The sequence below is a fragment of the Daktulosphaira vitifoliae genome, unplaced genomic scaffold (assembly GCF_025091365.1).
Source record: "Daktulosphaira vitifoliae isolate Bord-2020 unplaced genomic scaffold, ASM2509136v1 Scaffold_5, whole genome shotgun sequence".
Lineage (NCBI taxonomy): Eukaryota > Metazoa > Arthropoda > Insecta > Hemiptera > Phylloxeridae > Daktulosphaira > Daktulosphaira vitifoliae.
In genome coordinates this window covers 33,108,393-33,117,034 of record NW_026099576.1, presented here as the reverse complement: position 1 = coordinate 33,117,034, position 8,642 = coordinate 33,108,393, and the positions used below count along the sequence as shown (strand labels likewise).

Below are 8,642 nucleotides of genomic sequence, written 5' to 3'. Positions count from 1 at the left end.
TAAAATCGCTTAATTCTAAATTTTAAGTCATTGATAAATTTAAAAAAATATTTTGACGAGAACATCTTATGTTTTAATCATCTTTAAGGGGTAGTGTTTTTATATAACTATTATTTACTTTCAAAAGTCAACTAATTACTTGCTCTTTTTTAAAATAATATTTTCGTGCTATAATTTAAAAAAATATGACTATTAATAATTTTATATTTACTAATAAAAACACTGGCTAATATTGAATTTTATGCAATATTAATATAAGTGGAAATTGAAATGAATTTTTATGCTGATCATATAACCTTCATCTCTTTTGACCATGAATCGGACCATGAATCCGACAGTAGTGGCGTACTGAGGNCGAATCGGACCATAAATCCGACAGTAGTGGCGTACTGAGGATTATAGTACTGTTGTCTTTCTTACTTATGAGTGGCCACTGTGCAGCGGATGGTGTGGGGTGTCCACCCCTACGGACATATTAGTCAGTCGGCAAATTTTCTATCCTAGGTGACCTTTTTATTTTTTGAAAAAAATGTTTAGTGAACACTGGTAAACTAACATGTAGTCGGTAGTCTTTCAAACTAACACCCCACCATGTTGGGAAGGTTAAAAACGATCCTGCCACTGTGTAGAAGCTTACTTTTATTTGTTAAATTCAAATTGATATTTAATTAAAAAAATTACTAAAAATATTTAATTAATTTTAAGTAGATTTTCAAATATTTATTATCTATTTTAGTTTTTAAATTTATAGTTACAGTAAATNTAGTTTTTAAATTTATAGTTACACTAAATTTATTTAATTTTAGTTTTCAATGGGTGCTTTCATTTCCACAATAGGATATTATTTTAAATTCTAATCCAATTCAAAAATAATTCACACCTGAAATAAGTTTTATTTTTATCATAATATACAAAAATAAAAGTAGGAGAAAATAAATATTGTAAAAGCATAGAACTCTACAAGTATTTATCACATTATTAAAGTTATTTTTTTGTNTTATTTTTCTGCGCTTTTCCAGTAGTAAAGTTAATGTATTTATCACATTATTAAAGTTATTTTTTTGTTCTATATTGTGCTCAATGCTCAATATATCCAAATTTGATATGTTCTTGCTCAAAGTCATTTTTGCCTCCAAACTGTTCACACGATTCATTTGCACTACATTTTATTTTTTAAAAATGTTCCTCTTTATTGAAAGATGAAATATCTAAAAAACATGTTGAAACCATATCATGTGCAGTTATTAAATCAATTTTAGAATTTTGTAACTAGTTTGATAAAATATTAGCTTTTCCAAGTATATTTTTCTGTAAAACTAAATTTAAAATTCACCTTTTGAAAAAGCAATTTTTGTGCTTCTGAAATAATATTTAATTTTGTATTGAGAAGTTCTCTATCAGTAATTCGCTGTAATGAGTTAACAATTTCTGGCAAATTTATGTACACCGAACCTACTGCACGTTTATGACTTGCCCATCTTATCTCTGAAATTACTTTAGTGCTAATACTAGGCCATCAATATTCTTTTGTTCTTCTTCAAATATTTTTAGTCGTGGTAAACATGGTTCAATTTAAATGTGGGGGTGTTTTATATAGAGCNATGTTAATACTAGGCAATCAATTTTCTTTTGATCTTCTTCAAATATTTTTAGTCATGGTAAACATTGTTCAATTTAAATGCGGGGGTGTTTTAAATAGAGTGATTATTGCCCGTATTTTTAAAAAATTAGTTCTCTCGTGTTATAATTCAAAAATAAAAGGCAAAAATGTTGGTAAAATATAAATAATGAAAATGAAAGATGGGTGATGGGTATTTGGATTTAGTGAGAAATAAAATATTTTTAGTCGTGGTAAACATGGTTCAATTTAAATGTGGGGGTGTTTTATATAGAGCGATTAATGACCGTATTTTTAAAAAATGAGTACGCGGTTGTTTAAATGCCTTTTTAGACTTCATTTTATATGTTTACCAAAATACATATTTTATTTAAAAAAATTATATGTAAAGCCTGGTTCCAATTATTTGTCTAATTGCCGCACATAAGGCGAATACTGAATATTCGTCTACTAGCATAAGTAGTCAAATATAATGTATTGTTATATCATTGTCAAACGAATTTACCATTTCAAAATATCAGCAACTATACGCTACAAAATATTAATAGTATATCATTTATGTAATCTGTGGTAGAGGTAACATAGATAATGCTAATGTTAACATTCTTTGGCTTGTGCAATATATTGACTTTAATAATATCATGTACACTATTTAAACAAATTCTATATTTAGCTATGGAATACTATCTGTTCGTTATCATTGTTAATTTGCACCTTCTCTACTTGGAGAAATAAATCTGTATTGTAGCAGAACTGTTATTTTTTTTTATATTTATATTAATTTGTTGATTAAATAACGATTTCAAAATTATTTGTTATCTTTAATCCAAAAAATTCTGAAACAGCGGTGACTCTAATCAAGTAAGAAATAATTAAAAACCATATTACATAATATACAGGCAACTCGGAATTTGATTTAGTTGATTTACAGTCTGGTCCAAAAAGATTCATATTAGTGGTAAATCATGTATAAAACTAACAGCATAGTAATTATATTGTATATTAAATATATATTTTAATTGCTATTAAGCCTATTATTAATAGCTAATGAATTATATTTAGCTAATTCCAATAACAAAACCATGGCTTCAATCCTTCATTTTAGTAGGTTGAATATTTTTGTGTATGGCATAATTATTGTTCAAAAATTAACTTTAATTATTTGTTTTTATATTTATTAGTTATGTGGATCTAGAGGTCTTAAAAATGGAAAACTAGCAAAGCATGATGCTCATTCTAGTACAAAAACTCATAAATAACTGTTAAAAAACTGACACTGTTCATACCCAGATAATAATTCAATCTAAACTAGAAGTTGAAGCTTATAGGGAATATATGAAAAGTCTAATTAACATAACAATTTATTGAGTATCAAAAGAATGGCCCAACACAATAAAAATAATTCATCATTAAATCAATGTATTCATTGCATAAATATTTTTGTGTATGGAATAATTATTGTTCAANTAATGGACCAACACAATAAAAATAACTCATCATTAAATCAATGTATTCATTGCATAAATATTTTTGTGTATGGAATAATTATTGTTCAAAATTTAACTTTAATTATTTGTTTTTTATATTTATTAGTTATGTGGATCTAGAGGTCTTAAAAATGGAAAACTAACAAAGCTTGATGCTCATTTTAGTACATAAACTCATTTAACTCATATTGCTAAATGGACAGGACATTATAAAGTAACTGTAAAAATAACTGACACTGTTCATACCCAACTAGTAACTCAATCTAAACTAGAAGTTATCACTAATAGGGAATATAACAAAAGTTTAATTGATATAACAATATATTGAGTATCCAAAGAATGGTCTGACACAACTAAAATAATTCATCATTAAATCAAGATAGGGAACTAATTTAAGTAATCAAATCACCTAATAATAAGTAATTAAAACTGAGAAGATATAATTATTAATCTCTTAATAAATAATTTTTCTTGGGAAATTTCAACAAAACTTGTGTTTTATTTCCAAGCATAAACCTAAGTTTTCTGAAATATTCAACAAAGAAACAAATCACACTAGTCAGCATATTCAAAATGAAATAATTAAAATATGTACAAAAGGCTCAAGAGATTCATTTATAGAAGAAATTAGTACACAGATTTTTAGTATAATGTTTAATGAAGCAAGGTAATAAATTTAAAGATTAATAAACACTAATATTACTATAAAACTTTTGCATTATTTTTAGATGTTATATAGAAGAACAAATGTTTTATATTATTTTAAAACTTGTAAATTAAACACTAAAGCTCAAATAATTTTACAAATCTATGATTTTTCTAACATCATTTCTGGAAATATAATGGAGTCAATCAAAAATTAGAATAAANGATTTGTTGTTGCAGATTTGTGAAAAAATTTTAAAGTAAAAACCAATATTAATAAAATATGTTTATTTTCTTAAAATATTAATATTATATTTTGTAACAATAAAAATTTTTTAGGAAACTCTAAGTTTTTTTAACATAATTAAATGTATATGTGTTAATTTTTCTCTTCCCCAAAGAATTGTCCATTAATAGAATTGCAAAAAAAATTTGGATAAAAAACAAAAACTATGGGCTAATTAGTAATACTAGATAGAATTGTAAATTTAAAAACTGTGAAGCCATTAAACAATGTTTCAAGAGTATTCGTATTGTACTTAAAAGAGAAATAGAAAATAAAGCTGATAGAGATTTCAATGAAGCAAAAGGTATAATTTATAAACCACTATTGCTTTTTATCCAATTGATGTAAATTTTTATATATTATAATTAGTAATTTCTGTAATAGTATTCTGTAAAGTATTTTTGATTATTCAAAGTTACAGTTGTCATAGAAACAAATGACTTTTAAAAAAACAGACAATTACTTAGTAAATTTGAGATATTTTATACTTTTTAGTAAAATTAATNAGTAAATTTGAGATATTTTATACTTTTTAGTAAAATTATTTATCTTTTTTCTCGTTATATAGATTAATTAATTATATTATTAATGATTATTTTTATTAGCAAGTAATCAATATTTGATGGAATGTACGTTAAGTCATATATGTCGATACAATGTGTTTTAATAAAATTCAATACAATTTTCAATAGTTATAAAATGCAGTACGATAAATATTGTTTGTTGTTTAACTTTCAAATTTATCCCAGTCGTAAATATATTTATTCAAATATTCCAAAATATCTAAATTACCAAAAATACAGATATTTATCAAGGTAATTTTTTTATTTTATAATTAAACTTTATCCAGAAAAAATGTCATTAAATAAATATAACATTTTATTAATGTAAAATTACATTGGTTAAATTATTAAATAATTGCTGTTTATTTATCATGTATATTTTAACAACCGTTCATCAAAATGAAATAATATTTTATTTGTTATATTCCCTAATTATATTATATACTTTATTTGCATATTAGTACCAATAGTTATGATGACTAACAATAATAATTTACGAAGAGGGTAAAGAATAATATAGAAATCTATTTTTAAATAGTAATCATTAAACTGTATTATAAAATATTATTATTTTTTAATTAAAGACAGTTGGAAAATTATGTATATATTCAATGAGATACAATTAATTTTTTTTATTTTAGTATTTAAATAAATAGTTTGGACATTGCTAAATTATTAGTATNAAAAAGTTTGAACATTGGTAAATTATTAGTTTTAGTGATTAATTTTTGTGATATTATCCAAAATCTGATACGTACCCAATATTATAATATGAATTTTTTCATAAGACAATTGGTACTTTATGTAATGGCTTACTATTTTTCTTCCAAAAATGTTTTATAAATCGATAAATGATCTATCAGATTTAACGTTGGCCATTCTATTTCTCTTTGAAAAAATATCGATAGTTAACTTTTAGCATTTATTAGATACATATATTACTTTAATAATCTATAGCTGAATATTTTTTCTGTATACTTTTAATTATAATAAATTTATCATTTTGTTTTTTTTATTATGATAAACTATTTAATATATTCTTAAGTTAATTGAATGTAATTCAGAAAAGTTATAAGAAATATTATATCAAATGAAGGCTAGATTTAATAATTGAATTTGGCTGATAGAATTATCCAAGATTTTTTTTAATAATTTTATATTTAAACTCTAGAATTATTAGCTATGTATCAATTTTTAAGTTCATCTCGAATGCCTTGTATGTATGTCAATATTTTTTTTCAAATGAGAACACCAATTTTTANAAAAATATTTTTTTTCTAATGAGAATACCAATTTTGAATTAAATGAAATGTTTGCAGTTTTATTTTAATATTATGACATTTCAATTTTTAACATAACTTTATTCGTTTATTCAATATAAAACATTACATTTTTAAACTTCCGATTTAATGTACATGTATAATATATTTTCTTTTAATTATATTATTCTGTATCAATAAAAATGTCACTGAAGAAAATAGTAAAAGGACAGGCATTTGATTACATTAGTTTTAAAATATTTCCTTAGCTATCTAATATCAATAATTTTTACAACATAACTACTTGCTAGTATTCTTGTGTATTCAAAATTACAANGCTAGTATTCTTGTTTATTCAAAATTACAATTAATATAAAAACAAATGACTTTTAATACACATTGTCACTTTATAGTAAATTTGAGTTATTTTATACTTTTTAATTTTTTCTTCTGGTTCATACGAATTAATTAATTATATTAGCTAGTATTCAATGTTTCATGGAATATACGTTAAATTTTAAACGGTGACGCAATTTGTATAGAAACGTATTACAATAGTNGCAATTTGTATTGAAACGTATTACAATAGTGATTTATATCGCTGTTAAATTTAAATCTAATTTGTTTTATCATTTCCCTGAAACTTTTCTATAGGCACATCTAGAATAAAATTTCAGTTGATGTTATTATTATTTTCTCACCCTAAAGAATATTTTTATATAAGATCACATAAATTCTACATTTTTGGTGAGGTCAACATCTAATAGCTACTAGTTGCGCCTATACAACTGTATGTATTAGATTTTTGGGATATACTTCACTACAGTTTAGACTACTTTAGACTTTCTATCCAATATAAAAAATATTGAATACACACATTATTATATACGAGATTTGATATCTTAGATAAAAATAGTGATGTACATTAATTAANTTGGTTCTTTAATTATAGATACCTCTTTTTTTATCATAACCTTTATATACAAATATATATATATTATATTTTGTATATTGTATTATATATAGAGTTTTCAGTAAGTAAGCGAACGGCTTTATATTGTTCTCATTGTTGGAACAATTGGCTTGTTTCCTTATTTACTGAAAACTCTGTATATATACATATGAATTTGATTTTGAGAACTGCCTATAAAAAGTCATATTGATATATGAAAGTTTGTTTTAGTTTATATTACACTTTCAAAACAAACGATGACTTTAATCTTATAATATAAAAATAGCGGGCTGTACATAGTTTGATATATCGAGACAGTTATGTCACTAGTACGCGCTATAAATTTACAAATGTAAAAAAAAACTGGCTGTACTATGCTAACATGTTCAGAAAGAAATGTTGCATGTACGAGTTTTAAAATTTGCTGTAAAAAAGTCATTTGTTATATGTATCTTAAATAATTTGATACATTCACAGTTATTTTACAAGGCTATTGAATTGTGATAATTTTAGTGGTATCTTTAATCTAAGAAAAGAATTGTTTTATTTTTATTTCACATAGTCAAATAATATTTATAAAAATAACTGCATTTCTTTTTTTTAAAAAACATTAAATTTCTCGTGCATTATAATTTATGTAATCAATATTTTTTTGTGGATAAAAACGCAAATGAGATATGATAAATCCAAAAATTTAGTACATTTAGATGTAAAAACATAACTAGAGGCTATGGGACATTGACCTAAAATAAATTGTAGATATTTAAGATATATATGTGTTCTTATATAAAATATATTTTGGGGTGAAAAAATAGTAACAGCACCCCTTAAGTTTCTACTTTAGTTGTAAGTATGAAAGATACCGGGAAAATGGGAAACCTGTTTAGATTTAAATTTACCAGTGATTAAAATCACTTTTCTAAGACGTCTCATTAAGAATGTGTCCAAGAAGTTCTGTATTCGTGTTGAACCTAGTTTTAGGATGAATTAAAACTCTTATTTAGTATGGATCATAAGTATAGTTAACTAATTGTTAATTATTATAATTTAATAATTGATAATTTTATTGTTTAACGTCGTTAAAAACTATGCAAAAACTAAAAGAATTGATAAAAATAATCTAATACGTTTTGTATGAGTCACAAACCAAAAACTAGTCGTAACCCCCTAGACAAGTAAATTGATTCTTATCAATTTTACAGTGTTTCCACAGACTATATAAAAATATATTCTGTGTTGTTTCTTTAAAAATATTTTTAAATATCACATGCGCTTTCCAAATAACGAAATAAGTCTTAATATTTCCTAAAAAAAGAAAGACATAGAAATTGTTTACAATTATCATTAGTCAATTTTTACTTAAAAAAAAAATAAAAAACATAATATAATAAAAATTAGCTGATTAAAAACTGACTTACAGGTATATAAATTAAACTCTCGGATGTAATGGCGCAAGTGTTTTTACAAGCTATTGTCACATAATGGTTTAAAAATCAAAATTAGGCGGCCAAAAGTACTATTGTTAAAAAAATCAAAAATTGTTTTCAAATTTTTATACGATATGTTTTTATGATATATAGTTGTTAAAAAAAAAAAACGGTAGCACAGTGGGGTCGCGGCATAGTGGAGACATTGCATAGTAGGGTCCAGTATAGATTTAATCTGACAGTGATTAAAATCACTATCATAAGAAACGCTTCGATGCAAATCTGTAGATAGTGTTTAATTTTAAAAAATTGATGGATAATTGCAAAAGCAACATCAACTTCTATTAAAATAAAATACAAAACCCATAATTATCATACAAAAATAGTATATTTTTCAATATGGTA

At 23.8% G+C, this 8,642-nt stretch overlaps 1 long non-coding RNA gene across 4 annotated transcripts; it reads left to right on the top strand.

The window, feature by feature from the left end:
- The first annotated feature begins 2,201 nt into the window (after positions 1 to 2,201).
- LOC126908019 (uncharacterized) lies at positions 2,202 to 3,934 on the top strand. Of its 4 annotated transcripts, none has more exons than XR_007704680.1 (5): positions 2,208 to 2,604; positions 2,681 to 2,722; positions 2,800 to 3,037; positions 3,212 to 3,772; positions 3,834 to 3,934. It is a non-coding gene; the product is annotated as an uncharacterized LOC126908019 (long non-coding RNA). The 4 variants fall into 4 exon arrangements; XR_007704681.1 differs by having other exon boundaries at positions 2,211 to 2,722; positions 3,212 to 3,524; positions 3,615 to 3,772; XR_007704679.1 differs by having other exon boundaries at positions 2,209 to 2,722.
- The last annotated feature ends 4,708 nt before the right edge of the window (positions 3,935 to 8,642 follow it).